At 32.6% G+C, this 25,047-nt stretch overlaps 1 pseudogene; it reads right to left on the reverse strand.

Moving 5' to 3' along the window:
* Positions 1-23,337: 23,337 nt before the first annotated feature.
* Positions 23,338-24,660, reverse strand: LOC132632397 (endochitinase 3-like; annotated as a pseudogene).
* Between the last annotated feature and the right edge of the window lie 387 nt (positions 24,661-25,047).

Genomic DNA, 25,047 nt, shown 5'->3' on the forward strand with positions numbered 1-25,047 from the left:
TTTAGTTTTTATTTGGAAAATGGTAAAGAAGTCACAATTATTTGTCTAATTTCTATGCAAATGGGTAGACAAGTAAGCAAGCAAATATTTACAGTTCTAGTATATATTAGAACTAGTTATACCATTCAAAGTAGGTTAGTTCTTTTTTTTTTTTTGATAATAGATCTTGACATATCTGATTGGGTAATCGTCCGATTATTTCAGTTAGCCAACAAAGTTAATTTGTTGAAGAGGTCAAAGAATTACAAATAACTAGTTAAGCATTTTTTCTAGATGTGTCATCTCTTGCAATAATATATTTAAATTATGTATAACATTTAAGAGAAGTAACAAATCTAGGACCATTAAAAAATCTAAAATCACTCAGATTTTTTATAGTTGAACTGGACCTTTCCATAAATTCCAAAACAAACAGAGTACATGGGTTGGGGTGGCAGGGAATGTTAGGTAAAAACCACTCAGATATTACTTTGGTTTTGCAAAGTAAAGTAAGTGAAAATTAAGCGTAAAAATTTATACTATTTGTCTTTTAAGTATTTTCACACCTTTAAAGAAGGAAATTTTACAACCTCAATCATAGGGGTGTTTAAACTTGTTTTAAAAAAATTAAAATATTAAAACGATTAATATATGGGATTATAAACAATACTCTTTAACTAATTGAAAATAGTTTCATTTTTTTTAACTCCGCATTTTTAAACAAGGGCAATTACTTATTCTAAACAAGGGCAATTACTTATTCTAATTCAATCAATCGTAAGCATTGTGATTTCCATTATATTATGTTGTTCTTTAATCAATAAATTAATTACTAAGGTTGTGAACCCTAGGATGGGTAAGCATTGTGATTTCCATTATATTATGTTGTTCTTTATTCAATAAATTAATTACTAAGGTTGTGAACCATAGGATGGGTAAGCATTGTGATTTTCATTATATTATGTTGTTCTTTATTCAATAAATTAATTACTATGGTTGTGAACCCTAGAATCGAAATTGATATATGCATAATGAATTGTTAGGGTTTACCTATTTTTGTTCTAGATTGTTAGTTGATAGTTGCAAACATTAACTTAAGCCATAAACCTTGTTTTATTTGGGAAGATAAATTAGGGTTTGGTAAGAACAAGTAATAAGAACTCGGGGCATTAATCCTCGTTTAATAGATTCACTTAGTGATAAGAGGAATTTACTTGGCACAAGATTAACCGTTCTTCATATACATTCTTTTATATTTGGGAAAATCATAAAGTGAAATAGTCCTTAACTATTGAAAAATATTAGGGATTCAATTAGAGGTTAAGTGCATTCATACAACGATCCATTAGAAGTATATCAAGACCAACCACTATAGCATACACTTTATCTAAAAGGGAACACATGCAACCTTGGTTTCTTTTACCCATTTATTACAACCAAAAGTAATTAGTTAGTAAATACCAATCTTCAACAAACTCAACGGAATACGAAATTAGACCGCAAGAAAGTATTGTACGACTTTAGTAACCTTTTCACACTATATTCTCTGTGGATTTGATCCCAACCTTGTTGGGTTACTATATTTGACATCATCCGATTTACGTCATTTAATAGGTGTAATTTGAGCGTATCAGACATACCTACCAAACGAGCTCTAATAGTGCTAATGGTATAATTTACAAACATAAGATAAACATGGCTAGCTAATCAAAAACTTTGATGTGAATTATTACATCAAAAGTGTACATGTTAATCGCATTTGGTCTAACGTCTGAGCATGTCCTCAAAAAGAAAGACAAAGTAGGAAATTTTTGACTCATCTATATATCTTTTCTTCTAGAAATTAAATCAATATAGCAGCCTCAAATATCAATTTTTACCTAGCCTATTTGCTCCAAATTCCAATCACTTCAAAGCCTTGGCCAAGTCCAAGTGTATCATCACTCTATATAGACGATTTGTCAAAAATCTTGAATTTTTTGGCTTAGAATATCGACGGTCCAAACTATTCTCAATTAGTTAGGAGTTTCAAATTAAAGTTTGATTGATTGTTTTTTTTTTTGTTTAATTTGAATATAATATATACCATCATCAGTGTGTGATCGAGAATTAAATTTTTGTGTACACTTGAATATTATGAAGATTTACAACCCTAAAATTTGGCAATTTTTTTTTTGTTCAAATGTTAGTAACTTTGTTTAGAAAAGTTCAACCTATAAATAGATAGAGCTTAAATTCTTATAATACAAGCCAACCCATATTTGAAAAATGGTAAAGAAGTCACAATTATTTGTCTGATTTCTATGAAAATGGGTAGACAAGCAAGCAAGAAAATATTTAGAGTTCTAGGATATATTAGAACTAGCTATACCATTTCAAAGTAGGTTAGTTCCTTTTTTTTTTTTTTGGATAATAGATCTTGATGTATTAGATTGAGTAATCGTCTGATTATTTCAGTTAGCCAACAAGGGTGATTTGTGGAAGAGGTCAAAGAATTACATATATAACTAGTTAAGCATTTTTTATAGATAAGTTATCTTTTGCAATAATATAGTTAAATTATGTATAACATTTAAGAGAAAATCACTTTTTTTGATAAGGCTTAATAATCACTATTTTGGCTATTTTCATGAGGTGAAAGCCTGGATGGATGGCTTAATATATAAAAGAGAAAATCAAGTTCTTAACATGTATTATAAAATTGACACTTGTTTAATGCAAAGATAAGGCATAATAAAATACTGCGCTATAGCGAGCACTAAAAAAAATTGGTAAACTTTTTTTTTCGCAAAATTTAGTGTTTTTTTCATACTTTGACTAATGATTAGTCGTGTGTCAAGACTCCGAAACGTCAATATTTTATATAGAACCTGATATTTTTTCTGCGTACAATAATGTAGGTTCAATACATCAAGGATACGTAAACGTTCGGATCGTCATTTTAGGGGTTGAAAAAGTGCTTGAAGTAAGTTTTGTTTGAAAAAACTTAGTGTTTGACTGTAAGGTTATTCTACTCAACTTTATATGTCGAGAAAATTAGTCAGCTTTATTTTTAAAAATTAAAACCACAGAAGTGAAATTGACATTCACACCTACATTACCCCGAGATTTTTACATTGAAATCTATTGCGTATCATTATATTATAAGTAAATAAAACTAAAAATTTCACGCCAATTTGGGGGAAAATTGAAATTGAATGGGATAAAAGGTATTTTTTAAAAATATATAAATGTCTATTGACTATATTTGAATTATCTCTTTTTAAAACAAAACATTGTAAACAATAGGCAGTGATTAACGTAAAACTTGTAATATTGCATTCACTTTTGAAAATATTGCTACCTGGGCAAGGGATATAAATGTACAACGTCAATAATGTGACTTTAGCTGGTAAGGTATTGCTTAGAAGCTGATTTTTAAAGTTGATAAAAATCTTGAGTATATTAGCCAAAAATCGGTAAGACATCCAATGATGATTCAAGCACAAATTTTAAAATCTTTTAAAAATTTGGCGTCATAAAATAGGTAATGAAGTAGATTACTAAGTCAGAGAAGCACTTAAATGATTGAAAATAACCTTGTTATTAATCCTGTGTTTGTCACACCCCTTTTTGGGCCCCGCGCGTAGGCACGTAGATTTTTATTATTAAAGGGTTTTTCCAATTGAGGTGACGGTTTTGAGTAGGGATTATTTATTTTACAGAGTCGCCACTTGGAATTGAGTTTTTGTGTTCCAAGCCACCTTATGAATCCTTAATCAAAAGGAAATGACTCTATTATGGTCCGCGAAAACAGAAGACCGGGTAAGGAATTCTGTTGACCAGGGAGAAGGTGTTAGGCATTCCCCGAGTCCCGTGGTTCTAGCACGGTCGCTTTATCGACTTATACTTAGCTTAAATTAATCTTTGAATATATTATGTATCTGAGCCTTGATTTGCTCGTACTTTTATTGTTGAACATTTATTGGTCTTAAACCGGATGCGTAACCGCATTCCGAATCTTTTAAGCATCTCAAAGTAAGATGCATAACTGCATTCTTATTCGAAACAAAATTAATTATTAAAACGAGTTCGGCCAAGGTGCGTAACCGCATCCTTGAGTTATAAAAAAAAATCTCGAAATAAGATGCGTAACCGCATTCTTAATCGAAACAAACGTCTTGAAACGTGCCTAAAGCTCATCTAGCGTTAAAGGCAATTATTTGTCTCTAAAATCCGAGACTTATTATTATTTGGTTATTATTAATTTTCACTCTTTTGATAACGGGTTTTGAGACAATTTGCATCCCATCTCGCTCAACTCACACTAGTAATTAATTAATATGGCCTTAACCGTTAGTCTTGGCCTGATTCTTTTGTTTAAGAAATATATTGAGCCGCTATACGACCGAATAATTAAATTAACAAGACCTCCATTAATTACGACAAAGCAGAATATCCAAACAGAGAAGAGTATAAAGAAAACGACATTACCCCTAATTTTATCACTGTAACCGAGGCCTCCATTTTTTACATTTTTGTTTTCTTCCGGGACATCCCACCCGAGAAATGAATACATGATATTGAAAACTAGTAACAAAAACACACAAGCAATCAACAAACCTAAAATTTGCCTACCCAACCCGAGACGCGATACCAAAAATTCTCATTTTCAATCAACGAACCAGCAATTGAAATAGCATCAGTGAGCATTTAAGTCCAATTATTCAATTCTTTCCTGTTGCAATGGCCCAAACTCATATGACCCAACACAGTCCATTTATCTCTAGTGAGATTCGTTATTAAAAATGCAATATAGCCCATATGAGCGTTATCCTTAATTTATTTTTTTTCAAAAAAAAAATAAAAAATACACCAGGAATATCATGGCAAATCCATATGAATAATATGACAGAACATTTTTCATTTGGATCACATGGACCATTAATTCATTATTTTCAGTTAAACTCATGACCCAACTAAAATAGCAATTCATGCAAACCATTCTTCATCATTTTTAAACTGCCAGCAAACATAATAATTTATTCAAAACATTTAAAATTTGGACTTAAATTAAACCGATTTCAGCTTATAGATCTAAAGCATAATAGAAAAAATATTGCACACAAATAACAAACAAAACACTATAAAAAATTCAAAGGTATTGAAGGTAGTAAAACGAGGTAGAAATGGACCTTTAATTGAACTTATTCACATACTGATAAGGAGAAATTCCAAACCACACTTGGTACGGCAGCAACGAACCGAGACCGGAGCTACGAACAGAGACCTCAACATAACAGAAGTTATGCCCACAGAAGCTGAACCTCATCGGAAAGGAAACTGGGTTTGCACTGGTTATGGGTGGTTTCGTGAGCTTGTTTTAATGGGGTTTTTGGACTGAAAGAAAGTTATTTTATGGTGGTTTTGGGATATATATGTAAAGGTGTAAGTGATCTTATGCTTCAGATGATAGGATAAAATGTGAGTGCCTCCTCCAACTTTGCCTTGTACGTGATCTATTGGAATGAAAATGGTGTGGCCGCCGCTTAATGTTCTTTTTTCTTCTAGGTATAGATTTGCAGCTGAGTAGTCTCCTCTCTTTGGAAATTTCCCCGTGGTATATAATGATGATGATGATGGAAATGGGTGAGGGTCCCACACAAAATATCCTCTACCCTTTTGTCATAAGATTTGTTATCAAACTTTGTCATTTTGTGATGAGGTCGTACAATTCTATTTGCTCATCATTTTTTTTTAATATAAAAACAAAAAATATTTAATAACTATTTTTAGATAATTGAAAAAAAATCTTAAAATAAATGACTGGCTAAGCAAAATTAAAACCTATAAAGCATATTTTTGTAATTTTTCTTTCTTTAAAACACAAAACTCTTACTCTAAAAATAACAAATATTTTTGTTCTTTTTGATTTTCGCAAATAAGCCTACTAAATAAAAATAGAATAAAATCGACACGTCAAAAATTAAAATTAAAAGAAATATTTAAACACTATCAGGTGAAACACACGGGGAGGGTCAAAATTACGTGTCTACATGCAATGCTAATCATGGGTCCTAATAGATAATGAATAATTAAAGTTTCAAATCACACCAACAAATATAACAAAGCAAATCTATGGCACATTCCGCCGAGTTTCGACGGTTTTTGTGCAACTAGAATATAAAGAATATGTAGCGGATAGCTTGCACTAAAACTCAGAATTTCGTATCGCTCCTCTTTTGTTTCTCTATTCGAATGCATTTAGGAAGGAGCGAGGGAAATAAATGGCGAGGAACGGAGAGGTAATGCAGACTCCTTTGCAAGGCATCGTTGAGTTTCAAAGTGAAACTCTTCGGCTCCGGTTTGTTATGTAAAACAAAGAAAAATAACAGAGGAATCAGCACAAGGAAACTTAATTCTTAACAGAGTATACAAAGTAACATATGTGCAGCCAAGCAATTAAGTCCAAACTAATGTACATCAAGTTCGCCATGTCTAGAATGTTTCGACACAAAATGGATATCACATACATTTAGGGGTAGGTACAGTTTATATATCAGAAGTGGCTTCAACATCTCAAGGAATACTCACATAGTTAAGTGATGCTAAACATAGAGAGAACTTAAAATTCAAGAATTAACAACTTACAAATGTGTGCCACAGAACTAAACATGGTTGTTACTCATATAGAAGGGTCGTAAATGTAAGTTTCTAAGTGATTACCATCAGGATGTATATCTTCATTTGAGATCTAAAGCTAACTGATCCAGAATTCACCAACATATCTATAGGCAGTCCATTTAAACACAGATTGAAATTGCGTCTTATATTCGTGATATCTAAACACTCTACTAAGAAACAAAGACAAGCACACTTTTCAAATATTCAACAGAATATAACCATTCATCACAAAAGCCGATGTCTCTTATCCAGGAAACACTCCAACGAGAAGTAAACCCAACAACCATATAACATGAATTCTAAAGTGTATAAAAAATACATATACTATATAATAGACACATAGCACATATTCTAAATTTATATAACATTCGACTAAACAAATTCACTACTATAGTCATGTTTTCTAGAACATAAACTTAGATACTAAAAACATGATTTCTAAACAACAAAACACATGTCGACACTAAATAAATAAGGAGAAATTCAGATTTTACCTCTTGTGGGTGCAGTGAACTAAAGCTATGAGGTCCTATTCAGATCCACCCTTTTGTAAGCAAGATTGAGTCGGACAGAGTGTAAGAGTAATGAAAATGCTAAAGTTTCTTTGAGAGACAAAAGAAAATATAAATATCTTAGATGAGAGAGTTTTCCATAGTTCAAGCTGTATTTCGGTTGAAGCATTAACAAGGTATTTATAGGATAAAGTTAGGGTTTTCAGATTTGAAATTTTGAGCACAACAAAGAGAGTCACGGGTGTAGAGTCGTTTGAAATTAAGAATCAAATCTCTGAAATGTATTGTTTTTGCTGAGATTTCGGAAGAAAGGCTTTGTCATCTTTTGAATTCACCTTTTGACTGAATCTTGTAGTTGAAAAAAGAAAGAAAGAAAGAGAGAGCGAGCGAGAGCGAGAGAGAGAGAGAGAGAGAGAGAGAGAGAGAGAGAGAGAGAGAGAGAGAGGGTAATATCATTTCTTGCACAAGAATAGCAAGGCAAACTCTGTTTTATGAATGAAGGAATTTGAATTTTGGCTGAAGATGGAGAAGTGATGTAGTGAAGGCGTGGAGAGAGAAAATTATGAGAGAGAGTAAACCTAGTTTGACTCTTGGAAGATTGGGCTAGCCTTATCCTAATTGGGCCTCGGTCTGAGTGGGTTTGAGGACTAATTTTGGGCTACATTTGGGTCGTAAAACCTAGGCTGCTGATGCTTCTATATAATGGACAACATTTTGGCCTATTTTAGGATTTAAGCCTCTTTTCCTTGTATTTCTTTGAGCTTCTTTGTATTAAGAAAATGAATACTATATATATGTGATAGTAATAATTTAGCAATTACCATTAATAAGGTTTGATTTAACATGCTAATTTTATTATTAGTAGATAAAATATAAGTAAGGTAATAGTAGAGTAAAATATTATCTGGGTTATACTTATGATTAATACATAATAAGTTAGTAGCAAATGTGCGAGGTATTAATCAAGTAACAACACTTAATAATAATAATAAAATAGTAGTAGTAATTGTAATAAAGTAAGGGCAAAAAAAAAAGATATTTAGTTTATTAATAATTTAGAAGCTCAAGAAAATGAATTGGAATAAAGGAGGGACAAAATTGGGTGTCCACATTGACTATCTCATGTGAATGCTCTATAATGGATTCTATTGAACTTGAAACTTGTTTAAAGAAGTGAACCCGGTTTCTAAAACTGAAATGGCTTGATGTACCCCTATAACGGGATGACGAACATAATCCTTAATGAATAATGTGATTATCATGATATGACTTGTGATTCGGCTTCTATGCCATGATTTGAGTGATTCGGCTTCTATGCTAGGATTGTGATTCGAATCTTTTGCCATGATTTATATTGTTTGTGATTGGTCTGGCTACTCGGGAGGAAGGGTAGTCACTATGGATCCTAGTGGGGTTTGCCTAGCCATTCGGGAAGAAGAGTGGCCATCGAGGGTTGATAGCCCCGGCCTGGTTCATGCCTAGCCATTCGGGAGGAAGAGTGGTCATCGAGGGTTCATAACCATGATGTGGTTTTACCTAGCTATTCGGGAGGAAGGATAGCCGTCGAGGCTGACAAACCCTGATGTGGTGCTTCTATGCGGTTTAGGGAACCTTAAATGGTCATCCCTTCGTTATGTTAATTTGGGACTGTATTGGCATGTGTGATACCTTGGTTGCCTGTGAGTGGCTTGTTGATGATCTTGGATTCATGATTAAAAGACTTAAATGTGATAAACGACATAATGAGTTGAAATTGATTTATTTCTTCTTTAACTGTTTTTCATTAATGGTGTTACTAAGTTTGGTGATTTATTCTATCTCTCAATTTAAACTGCTTTTATGGACACCGCTTTACTGATCCTTATTATATTATTTTGTTATGTTAACTATTGTCCCGGAGACACTCATTGAGTACCCAGTACTCAGGCATACCATTATTGTTTTTGATGGCGTGTTAGGTAATGAAGAAGAGCAAGTACAGACAGATCTCGCGGATTAGGAGTACTTGCTGCTTTCCAGATTGTTGGTGAGCCCACACATTTGTTCGTGGGTTTTCATTGAGTCAATTATTACTTCTTGGCAGTTTCAGGTTGTGTCTTGAGTTAGTTTATTTTCTTAGAAGTTCCATAGACAGTTATAAACTTGTGGGTAGCGTCTTGGATGTCTCTTCTGTTTTATGGAGGGATATTGCCACATTTTAATTTAAATGTTGAATAAGACTTCCGTTGATTTTTATTTCATAATTTATGACCATGATCTTTAATTAGTTATTTATAACACCTCTTCAACTATTAATGAAAGATTATAAAAAAAATAGACTTGGTGGTTATTGATCTATAAGGTTCTTCCGATGTTGTTCATGACATTGGATGCCGGTCAAGTCTAGGGTAGGTTTTGGGGCATGACATTATGTAATAAGGATTCATGAAGGATGTTGTCTTTCTACTAACTTTATTTCTGAGCACATAACTATATTTTCATGTTATATGCTTGGTGAACGAATTGTGTTAGCGTAAAGGAAAATTAATTTGAGATTATTAATTACTGTTGATTGGTGATTTTATTTATATGATGCAAAGCTAATAATCAGATCTTCCAGGGATATAATTAGTATTTTGCGAGTGGAAAACTAAGCTATCGATGTCCCTAAATGTTGAAGAAGAATCGGAGAAATGATAATCCCGCTAAGTAAAATAAATTTGACTAACGAATAATATAATTATTGTGGTCATTTCTCAAGCGAATCTTGTGGTTAATGTGAGAGATTGGGTGTTAGAATTTGGTGCTACTAAGCATATTTGTGCTAACAAAATAATTTTGTGTTTTACACCCAAATTGAAGAAGAAGAATGTTGTATTTATTTTGGTGATTCGAGAATTTAAGTAGTCGTGAAAAAAAAGAAAAAAAATCTTCTTAAACTCACATTTGGAAAGAAAAAAAAATTTGAAGGTTTTATTTGAGTATGATAAGGTTGTGTCAACCAACATCATATTTCTATGAGCAATGAATATTGTAATCATAGTATATTTGTGCTTACTATGTTTAAATAAATGACAAAAAAATTTAGTTTCAATGCTTACTTTTCTCATATTTGCTTTTTAAAAATACTTTGTTGATGATGACATAGTGTGAGTAAATTTTACATAATTATTTGGGCGAAATATTATTAGATTGTTATTAATAAGATGAAATATTTTATGAGGAATTGGTTTGTATGAGTCATGAAGATATTATCCCCTTACATAAATTTTTTTGAAATTGTGGGGGTCATGATATCTTACTAGAGTTATGTTGAGAGAATTGTTTTAAAAATTGATATTTTTATGTGTGATCTTACTGTTCAAAATGTTTTGAAAATAAAGTTTTGGAAAGAAGCCATCGATGATGCGATCAATCCTAAATTTTGAAAAAATAATATTTGAGAAGTACCATGAATTATGGTATTTGTATTAAAGAGATACAATGATGATATCTGGATCTTTGAGTTAGATGAGACAAAATTCATTAGAAACTATGTGTTCACCTTTAGTAGGGGGTGAAATAACATATAAATCAGTCAAGCAAAGCATAGTTACTAAATGGATTATGATATCTGAATTGAGGCTTTGGAGTTGGCTGGTTATGAGGCTGAATGGTTTAGAAAATACTCAGCGAGTATTCAAGTTGAAACAAAATCAACTTTGTTTGAGACACATTATGACAAGAGCAGCTGCTGTGAGATGTGATAATTTTTATATATAATTATATGATGTCTGAGGTGAATTTGGCTGATTCACAAGACTAAAAGAAACATCGAGGGGAATGAGACTTTTGTCAATTGAGAAGATCAACAATGATGGTAACCCAACCTATGTGATTGGAGATCCTATGAATTAGGTTCCTATGGGTAATAACAAGTCATTAGGTGATCGAAGGTGCACTATTAAATTATGTTTCTTCCTATGGTGTGTGAATATAGTGCAGTACTGCAAGGCAAAGTGAGGGATGAGTTATACTCTCAATCCATTACCATATCCTTTATAGGTGGTGCATTGCTCTGCAGAATACACTTGATGGGTGGACCTATATGAGTGTGGAGTGGTGCCGCTCCTATGAAATTGTGACGGATTTCTAGAGTACTCATGAATACAAGGACAGCATGACCTCTTAGTGTAAAACCCGACAAATATTGTGCGAGTATAATATGATAGAATAAGACCCTAGGCTTACAAAAGAATTCTTGGTTCATGAAAGTTCTAAACTTCACCAATTAGTCTGTAAGTTTAATCTTGTTTTATCTAGGTCTGATTCATAGTCTACGAGACACCAGATTCGACGCATTGTACTCTTATGTGAAAACCCAACAAAGCTTCTTATTTATTCCATATTATTCTTTTTGAGATATGTGGGGGATTGTTATAAAATTAATCTATTAATATCTCTAAAAGAATTGTTGGTAAACCAATTCTATCGTTATCATATTGATTGGCATTTCTAACGTGTCATTAACTACTCCAACGTTTGATTATGTGACTTAAATAGCATTTAGTGACCATCTTTCTCTCATTAACCATTATCCTAGTCTTTGGTCCCCTCAATTGAAGAAAGAAGTTAATACAAATTCTTCCTTTTATGCTATTGTGCTGGGTTTTATACTAAGATAAATCTTTGTTAAATTCTGGCTTCTAATTTTGTACTAGAAGAGCTTATTGAATTCTGGGGATACACTCATACCGGGTGAAATATTCTTAAGGACGGTGTCTTCATTGACATGCCTCAAGCTTTAAAGAATTGCTGCAAGGTTCGTGATCAAGTATTTTCCGATATGGTTCGTGATCAAGTATTTATTTGTTATGTTTACTAAAATAAATATACTTAAAATACTTATATTTTAAAATAAGATAGAATTTAATTACTTTTTCATTTTTTTTCCTTACTCTAATAAATGTGAAAAGAGATTAATGTCATAAAAGAAAAAATAATATTAAGTGGAGATCAAATAAATAATAAGGTAAATTAGTGATGTTGACACCCAATTTTGTCCCTCCTTTTTTATTTAATTAATTTCACTATGCTTCTTAGTCCTGAAAATTCCCCAAAATAAGTTTTGAATATTTTCGCTAATTACCAGACTAATTTTTGAGATATTATTAAGATTATTTTTATCATTCCTAAAAAAATAATTACTAAACATAACATTTTATAATTAATATCACTCGAAAATAACGTTGATATTCCAATATCAATATGGGTGTTGGCATTTTTCCTTTGTTCCTACTTATTGTTGTATCAATAATATTTTACTCTACTTTGAAAAAAAATATGTAAATTAGATTGCTTATATTGTAATTTATATATGTATGCATTTTGCGGGAATTAATTAGGATAAAGAAGCATATTTTAATTAATTGATTGAAGTAAAAAAAGGGATTAGAGAAAGCAAGATTAGAAACTAATTCAGCTAATTTTATACTTGGGCCAATCCCTCTGTCTCGGAAGCAATTCTCAGCAGCCCAATTCACCAAACAAACGCCCCAGCCCACATCCCACCGACCCGACCCAGCCCAATAACTCATCTAGAACACCTAAAATCCCTAATCTTTCCATTTCAACCAAATGAACCTAATAACGTAACCAGAACCAAAAGATCTCTCCTCTTTCTTCAACCCAGTACAAAATCTTAGCAATATCCCACCAAATCCGCATGCTGCTCACCTCTCACATCCGCTTACAACCCTCTTCTCCTTTCTCACACTCCATCTCTGAAGCTTGCAGGCTCCATGTGCGATTTCAGCAGATTTCAGGGTAAGTCCCATCCCCATTTTCATCATCTCATCTGTTGAAAACATCTCCCAAAATTTCCCCCCTTTTCCTTATTTTTGAACTTCGAATTCAAGTTGTTGAAGCCCTCAGTTGTTAGCTATAAATAGAAGCCCTTAGTGAGCTATTTGAGACAGGTTCAAGTGTTGGAAATTCCCTCTTGAACAACCCCAAAAAATCCCATCGGCTTTCTCAAAAATCCTTTTTCTTTTTACTCTAAGTTGGGGCTCTCAAAAAATTCTCTTTAACTCTAAGTTTGTTTTTTGTCGAAATTCTCGGTGGTTCTCGGCTAAACAAGCTCTTCAAGAGGATTCAGAGACTCGACGACGACAATAGCCTCAGTTCGCCGTCACGGAGAAGGTAATCACACTCGTCCTCTCTTCGTCTTTCATTTCATAAGAAGTAGAAATGTAGTCGTTCAAGTATTTCTCGTCATTTACTTGGTTTGGTTGGCTGGAATGTGTTCTCTCCTCGTTTGTTGTAAATTAGTGTAAGGCGACTAATTTCGTTGAATATGTGTTTAACCTCGTCGCTTGGCTAACTCTATGTTTCAGTCATTTTTTTAGTCCGTGACGTTCCTATTTCTAACATAAATCAGTGAAAAAAAATGACCTATAGAAACCATGAATTTAACAAGGGAAAACTACTGATTTGTGAGAGTATAATATGAGCTTCTATGCAGATTTGGTATTCCCTTGTTGTTATTTTCTCGTATGATCAAGTGAATATATATATATATATATATATATATATATATATATATATATATATATATATATATATATATATATATATATATATATATTATTTAAAAAAAAAAAAAACAGTTCTACTTCTTTTCCCACAGAAATTTGTAATGTTATCATGGTTAAGGTGATGGGATAATTCTTGTTAAGTATATTTTGAGTTGGAATATACACATATATGAAAACTTCTCCTCGTTTCATTCTCGGTTTATAGAATTAACGTGTAGTCGTTTGATTATCTGGGCTGGTTCATTTTTGAGTTCTGTACATTTTTTGGGTCTGTTTTTGTTTTAAAAAAATAGTAAATGAGCCATTTTGAACGTTAGCATGTGAAAGGCTAATAAAAACTAAGGGCATTTAGCGAAATACCACTGATTCGTTAACTTGTCGAATATGTGATTAACTTGGTTGCTCATCTAGTTTTCAGTTCTAACATTCTTTCTATGAATACTCTTAAAAACTATTTTTGTCGTGACTCCGTGTAGAAACCTATATGTGAATTTATGATGTCTTATAACTGAAAAGAAAAGGTTATTAAGTTCGATCAAATAAAAGGGTGATGTTTTGTTTGAAAGAAAAGTTATTATTTTGATTAAGGAAGAGTTACTGTTTTGATATAAAAAGAAAGCTACTATTTTGACAGAAAAATCTACTGTTTTTTTTATGAAAAAAAAAAGTTACTATTTTCTGATTAAAAAGTTACTATTTTGGCTAGAGAAAGTTACTGGTTTTTTTTTTTTTTTTTAAAAAGGGGAGCTACTGTTCCGATTAAGAAATACAAAAGGTTACTGATTTTTTTTCGGGATTAATCTGTCAAACATGTAGTTGATTAAAAGGCTGGTGTTGTGAATAGCTTCATTTATCGTCTAAATTCTTCTTTGAAGTATTTATGTGAATCTGTGTTTGTCATTTCTAGTTAAAAACCAGCATGAAAAACAGTGAGAATAGGCAACCATATTGGCCCATAAACATGTTCAAAACTCTCTTCAGTTCCTTATGTTAGATATCTTGCTTTAGTACCACTTTTTTTTTTTTTTTTTTAACCATTGCAGACTTTACTGGTAAGTCATTTTTTAGAAATGTTCCACATAGATCATAAGATAGGGGCTTAATCTTGGACCAAATGACAGGACAATGGGCTGTTACACTTGTCATCAGGTTTTCTTTTCTATGTGTCGATAACAAGTTTTAAAGTTTCGGGTTTGGGTGAGTTCCATCATGAACTTTAAATCTTACTGTTTGGAATTATAGCCATAAGATTTAGGGATTTTGAATGACCATGACAATTTGTGAAACATGAGACTGTTTTCTTACTCCGAGTACCTGAAGGCGTGTTTAAATTCAATGACTATTTCTTATTTCTCTGGTGTGTTTGGAAGTTGCTAATAACATGAGCCTATAAAGTATGTTAAAACTTTATTGAGATTTGTTAAGGTCCCTAAGGCTGTTAAGAATTTTGCAGAATATAATGAACTCTTAAATTCCCTGTTAGCATTTGTATTCCTTTCCCTTTTGAACTAATGTAAGTTGATTATTTTGTCATATCTTATTAAATCACATAAAGAAATAGGATTTACTCTAACTTAGGTATTATGGGAGATTTAAATTTGTTTGGTGCATAATGTGAGTAATGAATGTAATGTTGCAGTTCCATGTCTCAAATGTTAAAGGAAGCTCACGAGTTTGTTTAGTCTAGGGCTGTTCACAGTTTTGGTTAAAACCAAAACCAAACCGAAAATTTAACCAAACCGAATAAAATAACCGACATTTGGTTTAGTTTGGTTTGGTTTGGTTTTAAATTTGAAAAACCGATAATATTTGGTTTGGTTATGGTTATAGTAAAAAATAACCAATTTATAATTATTTATATGTATAATATTAGCTTTTCATAAATAATTAAAGATATTTTATACCTTTTAATTATTAATTTAATTTTGGTCTACTTATTTTTAAGGCCCATGTCTTAAAAGAATATGTCCAACAATCCAAGCCCAACTCTAATAAGTCGTAAGCATAAGGGTTGTTTGTATTTTGAAACCTCTGTTTGACTTGTTCTTTTGAATTTAAACTGCGTTGCAAGTTTGGTCCACCTGATTTGCCAACAGCGTGTCTTTCCCTCAATATGCAGCAAAGTTCACCCTTGTGGGCCATGAGGAAAAAAAAAGCTTCATAAGAAATTTGAAGAATGTAGAGAGAGAATATTTGAATTGTCACGGCTAGTCATAAACCGAAAAACCGAACCAAACCGACAATAACCAAACCGGTGGTTATTATTTTACTTGGTTTGGTTATGGTTTGACATTTAAAAACCGACTAAATTGGTTTGGTTATGGTTTTAACCAATAACCGACCCAAACCGAACCATGAACACCTCTAGTTTTGTCTATTCGAGATTAACTTAATCAGTTGGTTTCCTTTTAAAAGTTTTTTTTTCCTCCTAAATCTGCTGATTCTGCTATGTATACTGTTAGTAAGTTATACATATACCCCCATTAGAAATAAGTACCGCCCCTCCTAGCATCAATACATCGCTCTCTGAAACTAAATTTAAATGCAGCCCCTGTTCATGATCGATCGTTGTTACCTCTCTAGTGTTCATTAATAGGAGGGGGCTGTTTGGGTTTTGTTTTGAATTCTCTCTTTGGGTTCGTGTCCGTACGTAAAAGACCACGGCTTAGAGTTCAAATTAGCTTATTTGGTAACTCATGAATCTTTTTCTTTTTGTGTGTTAAGATTTTATACTCTCCTCATTTTGCAAGCTAATAAGAACCTTGACTAGAAGTTGTAATCTATGTCTTCAATTTCAATCCGGTTTGATAAGTCTAAATCAAGAAACCTGAATTAGAAAAGTGTCTTTTGTTGAGGAAATTACGACTTAAACTAGCTCTTCACAGTTTAGGAATATGAGTAGTTAACAAACTCGGGTACAATTTGTTTGCTTAAGATGCCTGTGTTAAATATATTGAGTCACCTCGGAAGTTCGTTTGGAGTTCAAAATCGGGCACCCTTTTTTCACGTCTCGCTATGTGAGTCCACAACTTGTATTTGTTTTAAGTTTCAGTTCTCAGTTCATATGAGTATGAGCCTTCATACGTGATGTATTACCAAGAAACTATTTCCAGAATTAGTTAACGAACCTCTGTTGCTTCGGTGAGTTTGTTTAAATATGAGCTTCTACTTAAAATGCTAAGTGGTGAATTTAGGGTCATAACCTAAGGCAAAATCACTAAGAGTTTGATACAAGTAACCCCCATGTCCCTCTTTTACTTTCACTATTAGAGTTGAATGGCCCAGAAATCTAAAAGGTTGAGTAGCATAAATGATCAGAATCTTTCGATGTGTTTTAGCCATGGTATAACTTAGGACCTCTAATCTAGTTTCGTCTAATGCATGTCTACTATGTGTTCGTATTTTAAAACTAAGAAGGTGTACATAGTTGGCCAACACTTCACTTATCATTTGTTACTCATTTTACATTATTCAAGTGCTAAATTACTTTTACTAATTTCCTTTTCTCTTTTTCTGTTTTCATGTACACACCGGGAGCTGGAGTTTCATTTGAGACTCATATTTGGCCCAAAGATATGCGGGCCAGCAGCCATCGTCTTCTTTCGTCATGGTCATAGCGCTTCGGAGTCTATATATTAGGGGTCGGGCACCTCGAAAAGGAGCCCAACACTTTCTCACTCATAATCGTCCTTCATAGTTTTGTTTTTGTTATTTGCTTGACTAACATTACATTTTGGATGTGTATTTTTTGTATGACTGTGTATGGACCTGTGGCCAAGCACAAGTAACTCAGTGAACAAATTCTCCATGCCCTTTTTCGGGAATAAATTTTACAGTTGTCACCTAGTTAAATATATCTAAGAGCATTTTTTTCTGGAATAGTTTTTTTTTTTTTTTTTAATGCTCATATCTGCTTTAACGTTTTCAGGAGCCAAAAGAAAAAAATGGCAGACTTTTAACTCCGGACCTTTGGCAACTTTATTCTCTTTCAGTAACTGTCTTATTTCAGGTTCTAACAAAACTGGCCCAAAATGTGAGGTATACTATATTACTCTATAAAGTATATATATTTATATTTTCACACACACACACACACACACACACACACACATATATATATATATATATATATATATATATATATATATATATATATATATATATATATATATATAATACTATCTAGTACACGCTACTTTCTCATGCTCTACATGTATGTATGTATACTATATGAACCATCTTATTTTTTTTTTACTCCAATCATCTTCTTATTATGTGTGTACTTATATATATATATATATATATATATATATATATATATATATTATGGTACTTATATATTATTATCAATTACTATTTTTTGGAAGTATACCTGTTATGCTATTTTTAAATATGATAAACATACCCCTATACATATATTATTTTCTCATAAAATATACATCCTCCTACTCCACACTAACATATATTATTTTTATATACAATATACATTTTTTCTCATGCATACATTATCATTAACTATCTCCTTTTTAACACGTGTGTTTACTCACATAGTTATATACTTTAAAACCCCCTTTTTTATACAATTCATTTCTAAGAGAGTAGTTTCTTTTCCGCACTATTTAAAAAATAGGTAATAATAAAATAAGAAATAGATTAAATAATTCCCCTCTAGTGTTAATTAAACTAAGTTTAAAGACTGTCCTCGGATAGGCTCTGAGGGATGTTTAACATCTTCCCCTCGGGGTAAATAAAACCCTTACCTAGAATCTCACAGGTTTCAAAGATTAAAAAATGGAGTTTACTTTTATATAAATGGTTTCCTAATATTTTCTAAAATTAGGTGGCGACTCTGAGAATTTTTCAAAACCAGAGGAAACATAGCCTATAAGTTGTGAACTAGTTTTAATCCGTTGAAAATAGGGCATAACAAGTGAAATTATAATTCTAATTGACGTTTCCTTAAAAAAACATGTAAAAGATAACATGACAAGTAAAATGAGTTAAACAAAAAATATTTACCAAAAATTAAGAAATAGTAATTCTTCATTTAAATAGAAAATCAAATTTCTACTTTGTTTCATTTTAAACATGTAAAATTAATATAATAATTTGAATTAGAATTATCCAAATCAAAATTTAATAAAAAATAATAGGTATTGTTTAGGCCCGATCTACATACATTAACAATAGAATATTTTACACCTTTAAATTAATCGAATTAAAATTCAAAGTATCAACTAATGCTTAAATATTGCTATTGTTTTATCTCAAAGAGAAGAAAATAGTTTCCTTTTAAATAAGTATTCTCTTTTAAAAAGTATTAATAAATTTTTGCTAACTTTATATTCGTAGCAAACACTAATATAATAAAGTTTTGGATACAGAACAAAAAATACAATGTTATATTAATGGGAAAATACTTAAAAACCCCCTTCCAACGTATACTCGGATTAATTATGACGCAGCTAACCTTTGCAGGCGACCTATTATCCCCTGGCCTTATTTTTTCTGTATTTTGTACCTTTTTTGGCTGATGTGGCAAAAAAAAAAATTAATAGCGAGTGAAAGAAGTAAAAATATTTTTTATATTTTAATAAAAATTAATTTTTAAAAATTTATTTATATTTTATCCTCTCACCCATCCCACCCTCCCTTTCTTCCACATTTCAATTGTTAAAGCTACTAATTGCAATTTATTTTTCTATTTCTTCTTCTTTCTCCTTTTTCTCTTTCTTCTTCTTTCTCCTCAACCACCCCCACTGCCGCTGCCGTCATCGCCACCGCCACCACACTGCCGCCACCGACGCCGCTATGATTGAACATAGCCCAGAAAGGAAGAAATTGCACAGTTTGTCCTTCAAATGGCAATTTCTTCAAATGGGTGTCAATGACAATATCTTCAAATGGGTGGGGCAAGAGGAGCGGGTTGGTTGGGGGGGGGGGGGGGGGGAGGCAGCAACAACAACAGCAGAAAACACTGGATATGTTAGCCCAAAATAATTGGAGTAATTCGTTTCTACATCAATAATTGTGATCCAAATCTACAGTGATATTTCAGACCAATATGAAAATGGGTCTGATCCATTAAAACATAATGCCATTTCGGTGAAGAATATATTTTGGTGTTTGATTTGCCTTCAAATGACTGTGTGTGTTAATAGAGGAAGAAAATAGGTTGAATGTATGTGTGTTAATGGAGGCAAAAAATGGGTTGAATGTGTGTTGTTAATGGAGGAAAAAAATGGGTTGAATGTGTGTGTGTTAATGGAGGAAGAAAATAGGTTGAATGTGTGTGTGTTAATGGAGGAAGAAAATGGGTTGAATGTGTGTGTGTTAATGGAGGAAGAAAATGGGTTGAATGTGTGTGTTAATGGAGGAAGAAAATGGGTTGAATGTGTGTGTGTTAATGGAGGAAGAAAATAAGTTGAATGTGTGTTGTTAATGGAGGAAGAACATGGGTTGAATGTGTGTGTGTGTGTGTTAATGGAGGAAGAAAATGGGTTGAATGTGTGTTAATGGAGAAAGAAACTGGGTTGAATGTGTGTGTGTTAATGGAGGAAGAAAATGGGTTGAATGTGTGTTGTTAATGGAGGAAGAAAATGAGTTGAATGTGTGTGTGTGTTAATGGAGGAAGAAAATGGGTTGATGGATTTCTTGAAATAAAGAAGAAGAAGGGTTTAGTGATGAAGAAGATAAAATTAATGATTTAATGATTAATTTGAGGTTAATTAGTGTAAATATAATTAATAAAAAAAAATCAAATGAAAAAAAGAAAGGGAAAGTGGCAGTGATGTGGCACCAATGTGGAAGAGAGTGTGCAACACTCTCCACTGTGCAACTGGGCATCATTTTGTTTTGCCACGTCAGTCAAAAAGGGGTAAAAAATACAGAAAAAATAAGTCCAGGGGGGTAATAGATCGCCCCCAAAGGTTGGGTGTATCATAATTAATCCGAGTATACGTTGGGGGAGGGGGGGAGGTTTATGTATTTTCCCTTATATTAATCGTATTTTGAACACACACACACACACACACACACATATATATATATATATATTACTATTATATAGAAGAGTCAGTTTATAAGCAAGATCGTCGTCCGTCCTTTGGTCCACTTTTTTATGTAAGGGCAAAAAATATCCTTTGTGGTCCCACCCACTTTTTTATTTAAGGGCAAAAAAATGACATTTTATACTTTATATTACCAACTCTTCTAAAAAGTAGATAGAAATACTTTATTGTATTTCTATTTTTCTACTATATAGAAGCATCGGTTTACCCATGCTTCGTCGTCAATAAGCAAGATCGTCGTCCGTCCTTTGGTCCCACTTTTTTATTTAAGGGCAAAAAAATCCTTTGTGGTCCCACCCATTTTTTTATTTGAGGGCAAAAAAATGACATTTTATACTTTATATTACCAACTCTTCTAAAAAGTAGATAGAAATACTTTATTATATTTCTATTTTTCTACTATATAGAAGCATCGGTTTACCCGTGCTTCGTCATCAGTCACTCTTAAAAAAAAGGTGGACCCCATATTAAAAACGCCAAGCAATATTTAAAAAAAAGAACAAAAAGTGGACCCCACCCTCTCCAAACTCATAAAAAAAAATGGATCCCATATTAAAAACAAGCAATGTCAAAAAAAAAAAAAAAAACGTGCACCCCATATATTAAAAAATCAAACAATATTCATGTAATTCCCAAAGTATCCCCATCAAGTCAATAATAGTGGATTCATTGCCACATGCGTATCAACCCATCAGTGGAAGCAAATGAAATTGTTGCACAACAAAAAACATGGAGCCCATATTATTGCTTTTGTTCAAAAGGTTAAGTAGGCAAATACATACAAGTTACTTTCTTTTCTTATATTAGCCTGAGATCTAATCTAGATATTTAATTGCTGTATTTGCTATTCCGCCATGTCATTTATTTGTTATGTTTACTAAAATAAATATACTTAAAATATTTATATTTTAAAATAAGATAGAATTTAATTGCTTTTTTATTTTTATCCTTACTCTAATAAATACGAAAAGAGATTAATATCAAATGGAGATCAAATAATGAATAAGGTAAATTAGTCAAATTATAATTCTAATTCACGTTTTCTTAAAAAACCATGCAAAAGACAACATGACAAGTAAAATGAGCTAAACTGAGAATATTTACCAAAAATTTAAAAATAATATTTCTTCGTTTAAATAGAAAATTAATTTCTACTTTGTTTCGTTTTAAACATGTAAAATTAATTTAATAATTTGAATAAGAATTATCCAAATCAAAATTTGATAAAAAATAATAAGTATTTTACACTTTTAAATCAATCGAATTAAAATTGAAAGTATCAACTGATGCTTAAATATTACTATTGTTTTATCTCAAAGAGAAAAAATAGTTTTCTTTTAAACAAGTCTTCTCTTTTAAAAACTATTAATAAATTTTTGCCGACTTTGTATTCGTAGCAAACACGAATATAATAAAATTTTAGATACGGAACACAAACTACAATGTTATATTAATCGTGTTTTGAATATATATATCCAAACACAACTATATACACATAGATACACTATAATCCCAAGTGTTGGGCCCGTGCTGTCATCTAGTTAGCTCAGAAAAAAGTCCCAAAATAATTACGTATCATTTTAGGAATTGAAAAGTAAAATTGGAAATTATTCTCAACTATAACTTACCTCCTCCTCCCTCCCCCCCCCCCCCCCCCCCCTCCCCTCTCCCATGTTTATTTATTTTGTAACAATAAGGTCAACAAACTTTTCCTATATCACTTCAAAAGTTACCTAGTAAATATTTGACCAATAAAATATGACATGACATTTAATTTAGTCCACATAGACTTTTTTCCCCCTCAGTCCACGTGGCAAAAAGATCCTACCCGACTGGACCCGACCCAAACTCAAATCTAAATTAACCCTATTCTGTCTTAATTAAAATAGTATTTCACTCTTTCTGGGAGAAATTGGCCCACCATTTTTAGGAAATATATATACTAAGATTTAAACAAAGATATCAGTAACAAAAAAAGGTTTCTCATATACCTTCCATAACTCTACATAACAACTATCAAATGCTTTTTATTTTATTTTATTTTTGGTAAAAAAAAGGACTTATAGTAAAGCAAACTTACTTAAATCTAGAGGCCCCTCTGAGTACTATATATTTGTATTAGAACTAGTTTGAGAGTGCACCATACTATTGCTTCTAATTTCACTACAACAAAGCCTACAGGAAACATTAATGCTGCAGTCCGGATGATTACAAAAACTAATTAAGAGAGTGAAATTCTATTTTAATTAAGAGAGACTAGGGTTAATAAGGGTTAATTTGAGTGGGATTTGGGTCATGTCCGGTCGGGTCTTTTTGCCACGTGGACTGAGAAAAAAAAGTCTATGTGGACTAAATTAAATGTCATGTCATATTTTTTTGGTCAAATATTTATTGGGTGACTTTTGATGTAATATAGGGAAAGTTGGGTGACTTTGTTGTTACAAAATAAAGAAATATGACTTTAGAAGATCATTACTCATAGTTGGGTAATCTTGTATGTTACTACGTCCTTGATAATATCACAATGCACAAATAGGAGTGAAGAGGGAGATTTAGAAAATGGGGGAAATTACTTACTGTGAAATTTGGATGGGGCCTCGTCCATAATATTTCTTGCCAGGAGCGCACGGCCACTCAGCACTTGTAGTACAGTAAGAAGGCAAGTCTGCAGGGTTGCCTTGTTCTCTCTTGAAGCAGTGACCCCATGCGTAAGGCCCGTCTTCTGCAGTTGGCCAACCACCTGTTCAACCATATATATCTTCCATGTAAGTTTAAAAATTGACACAACTAGTTTGCTGGAAAGATTAAATAAAGAAAAGGGACATGGACATTTTAATCAGGAATTTAATTAATTGCCATCTTGAGAATCAAATTAGAAAGGCAACATAAATGTACTATTGAAGTAAACCTTAACAATTAAAAATTAAAGTGAAAAACACTAAAGTGAAAAATGTGTTTATGAAGTTAACCTTTACAGTTAGCTGCTCCATTTCAAAATGTTTGTTTGGTTTGACTTGACATGAATTTAAGAAAATAAAGAATTTTTTTGAATCTTGTGATCTTAAATTAAAGATGTGTTGGATGTATCAAAATATCATTTAATCTTGTGGTCTTAAACAGGGGCGGATTTATAGCATGCCGGCAAAAAATTACAGTGTATATAGAGGGTAAATTTTCTGTGTTTATGTACATATATTAATTTTTGAACATCCTGAATAAATGCAGAAAGTTAGCTCAATTGGTCTAGGGTGTTCAAAATTGTCATGTGTTGCAGGTTCAATTCCAATTGACAATATTATTTTTTATATTTAACTTTTGTTGTTTTTTTCAAACCAAAGTAAGAAACATTTTGAAGCGGAGGGAGTAAACAATCATGAAATTACCATTAGTTTCATGCGATGTTTGAGCCATGAACGCAGCAAGCTCCCTTTTACGGTCAGTAGTGTCACCAGTGGTGGCAAAACCAGGGAAATACCTCGCCGCTTGAACAAAGGCATCGTAGTTGTAGAATCCCTTAGCAGGACACCTATCGTCATTCCGACGCAAAAGCAGTTGGTCAAATAATTCACCACTAATGATTTCGGTAATATCTGCACCTGATGGAGTGGGTGGTGGAGGAGTGAATGGAGGAGGCGGAGGCGGAGGAGGAGGAGGAGTGAATGGAGGAGGAGGAGGAGATGGTGAAGGACACTGGCTTTGACACTTGTCAAGATCAAAATAATCATCGGTGGTCCCACACTAACCATGTTTGCTGCAACAGTACCCAGAGGGGCACGGTGCACCAATGGCTTGGTCACCGCATTGTTCGGCCAAGACACTTGGAATCAGTAACATAGCAAGAACTGAAAGTGTTGCAAATACACATAATTGGCTCAGCCTCATAATTGATCATACGAACGATCTAAGAGATAAGTTAACAAATATAAGGCAACCATAATTGTAACCAAGTACACGTCATCGCCTAAGTAGAACATCTAAACCCAAATATGCCAAGTTCCAATATATCCAACCCGAAACCGACATCACAAGTAAAGCACCAAATCATCTCAATATAAGCCATGATGCAATGCAATGCAGTAATATATGAATGCAAATGCAATGCCATGCAATGTTGTGTACACATGTACTCCGAACGGAATACCTCCACGTCTCGGTAGCACAACCCAAGGTGACTCGCGAATTCTAAGTGTCACTCGTCCCGGATCTTTGCCCAACAGATAGACGAGACTCCGGATCTTTGCCCACGAAAGGTTCTCACCAGCACCACCT

The sequence above is a fragment of the Lycium barbarum genome, chromosome 1, assembly GCF_019175385.1.
Source record: "Lycium barbarum isolate Lr01 chromosome 1, ASM1917538v2, whole genome shotgun sequence".
NCBI lineage: Eukaryota > Viridiplantae > Streptophyta > Magnoliopsida > Solanales > Solanaceae > Lycium > Lycium barbarum.